Source organism: Equus asinus, chromosome 22, assembly GCF_041296235.1.
Source record: "Equus asinus isolate D_3611 breed Donkey chromosome 22, EquAss-T2T_v2, whole genome shotgun sequence".
Taxonomy (NCBI): domain Eukaryota; kingdom Metazoa; phylum Chordata; class Mammalia; order Perissodactyla; family Equidae; genus Equus; species Equus asinus.
In genome coordinates this window covers 15608100-15610949 of record NC_091811.1, presented here as the reverse complement: position 1 = coordinate 15610949, position 2850 = coordinate 15608100, and the positions used below count along the sequence as shown (strand labels likewise).

At 51.6% G+C, this 2850-nt stretch overlaps 1 long non-coding RNA gene across 1 annotated transcript; it reads left to right on the top strand.

Annotated features, from left to right (window-relative positions):
* Positions 1–707: 707 nt before the first annotated feature.
* Positions 708–2381, top strand: LOC139041569 (uncharacterized). The gene is made up of 3 exons (XR_011496982.1): positions 708–1259; positions 1747–1932; positions 2188–2381. It is a non-coding gene; the product is annotated as an uncharacterized lncRNA (long non-coding RNA).
* Positions 2382–2850: the final 469 nt, after the last annotated feature.

Here is a 2850-nt window from a genome sequence, read left to right as displayed (position 1 = left end):
CAAAAATGTACAACTGAAATTTCACAAGCTTGTAATCCATCATAACATTAATAAAAAAAAAAAATAAAAACAATGGCTCAAATTCAAAAAAAAAAAAAAAAAAAGAATGTGTCCTGTGAGTTGAAAGTAATGCCGAGCATTATGCTCCCCTGGAAACAGCAGCCTGGAGCTTGAAGATGGCAGAACAATCCCAAGACAAGATCCAGCCTCACACAGACCCTACCAACCACCTTCCGCCTCCCAGACAATTACATCCTCTGAGCCGACAGGGAGCCGTCCTTGTGGGAAGAACAGTGTGACATGACACCAGAAAGGATAATGCAAATGATCTCAGAGTGCACAAATTGCCCTCTGCAGATTCTCTGTTGGCGAACAAGGCAATCCACAGCACAGCAATCTGCATTCAAGCCATTTTCCACAACAGCAAGCCCGAGAAGCCCCCACTGCCATCCTGCTCACAGCTCCTAGGGGCTCTGCCGGTTTTACGTTTGCCTTGTCTGTGGTTAATTCTCTGAAGCAGCAACGGATTAAGTCTATTACCACTTTCCAGGGGAAACGACTGCCAAATGGAGCTCATTAGCTCGTGAGCGTGTGTGGCTTGCAAATCTTATCCTGTCACTCTCCTGATTACAACCCCTCCATGTCCTCTCACTGCCCAAGGAGGAAGTCTCCTGGCCGCCGTGGCTTGCAAGGGCTCTTGTCCCGGGCCAGTGGCATCACAAGCCTCCTTTCCCATGGCTCTCTCTGGCCTTCACCGTTCCTCTGTCTCTGCTCAACTTTTTCAAACGTGCTGCGCTCTCCAGACTCCGCTGGGCTGGGTCCCGGCATGTGCCAGCGCTGCTGACAGCTTCCCCTCTCTCTCCCTGCCCTCCCCAGCCCTCCTCTTTGCTTTTTCCAGTTTCTATTTAAAGTCCCATCTTCAGAGAGCCTCTCCTGGTCTAACAGCCTCTGACTCCTCAGCCTCTGTGTTTCCTCTCTCGTAATACTTACCCCTCTTGTTTAGGGTCTGTTCCTCTAGCAGCCTGTACTTCCCAAGAGGGCAGACTGGCATCTGTTTTATTCACTGCTCTACTCCCAGTGCCCAGTGTAGTGTCTGCCACACAGGAGGGACCCAAGAATGTTTCTGGAATGGAGGAAGTTGGGAGAGACGACTCGCTTAGCTCTCCTGCTTCCACTGGGACTGGAACTGGAGCCGTCGTGCTGAAGATGAGATAGCACCCACGCTCAATCTCAAGACCGTGCCAGCCTCCAGGTGACAGGTGAGTGTATGTCCCTCCTGCCCCCAAGGGGACCCTCCTTGTTTTGTGGTCGCACACCGTTCCTAGAGCACATAGCTGCGTGTGCAGCACAATATTTCCCCATCCCTCAGTTTCACTCCTTCCTTCCTGCACAGATGTTCTCTTGGGAGGCTCGATCCTTGCCCTGGGCACAGAGAAGGATCCATATTGTTCTGTTCTTCTAACGCCTTCTAATTCACAATGACATAGTGACGTGTGCCTCCATCACATTAACGACAATTTACGACAGTGGGGAGTTGGCTGGTTATTTCCTATTAAATGTAGCCAGACAGCTCTCAAGCATTTATGTGGCTGTTACTGCAGGCAAGATGAGGTTCTCAGCGTGGTCCCCACCCCATCCCTCTTGCTGGTCCCCAGAGTGTGCTTCCAAGCCACTAACTCTGGCCATCAAAGAGAATAGGTGCTCCGAGCATACAAACTCAATACATTATTAACCAAAACCAAATAGGACTAGAGGGAAAATCCTCCTGGGAAAAGCAGCAAGTGTTGGATTCCAAAGGAAAGTGAACCCTTCTGGCTGCTACTGCTCTTCTCCACGGGATGCAGACCAGGCACCAGAGGCAGGCACGCGGCCTAGTCTCCAGGTCACTGGGATGTTCTTGTGATTAGAGATACAAATGGAAAGAACCAGAAGGTGAGGCCCTGCCCAGAGTGCCCCAGATGGGGCTGTGGTGTCTGGACACTTGAGGATCTTTCAGTTCTGCTGGAAGGTCAAATACCTATAGATGCCAGTCCTCGCTGCCTGCCAGGGGCGGGGGGTGGGGGGGTCAGACTTCCAGACCTCTGCATTCCACTTGTGAAGCCTTTCAAGAGCTAGCACACTGAGCCACAAAGCAGGCCACTTCTGCCTAGGGCTTTGGGAAAAACTCTACTTGTGTGTCACCTACAGTGTTGACCCGGAAGTCTGGGCCAAAGCCTGAAGCCCTGGGGCCTGGCCAGCTGCTGACCCGTGGTTCTGACGACAGTGTCTACTACCCTCCAGAGCTTCAGAGGCCCCTGGGCCTCAGACACTGGCATCCCAGTGTACTGCTCCATTACAGCATTGGAAGACAGGGCAGAATTATTATTAAAATAGCAATTCTGACTGGCATTCCCATTGTATTGTACAGTTTCTGAACATGTTTTGTATTTATTTTGTTTCTTTTGAGTCGCATGGATGCGTAGTGACTTGCCCAAAGTCACACAGCTAGTAAGTGGCAGTGCTGGGGTTTGACTCGGTCCTTTGGCTCCAACCTCACGTCAGGAGGCAGAGTTGTCGGAAGCGGGGGCTGCGGGGGGCCTGGGCCTAGTGACCCAGCAGCTGGGAGTTTTCTCTGCCCAGTTTCCTCGACTGCCTTTGAAGCCGAGGTGGTAGCTGCAGCCTAGTGGCTGGTAAAGACCCTGCTCACTTCAGCTGTGAGAAATGACCTATTGCAGGATGAGAAAGGGTCCTGGGCCTCCTTGCGCACCGCCATTCTCTGAAAATGACAGGGGGCCTCCTGTGGAATCTGCAGATAGCAGGGAAACCCTGCGTATTCTCTTTCTGTTTTATGGGCTCAAAGACCAAGAGAAG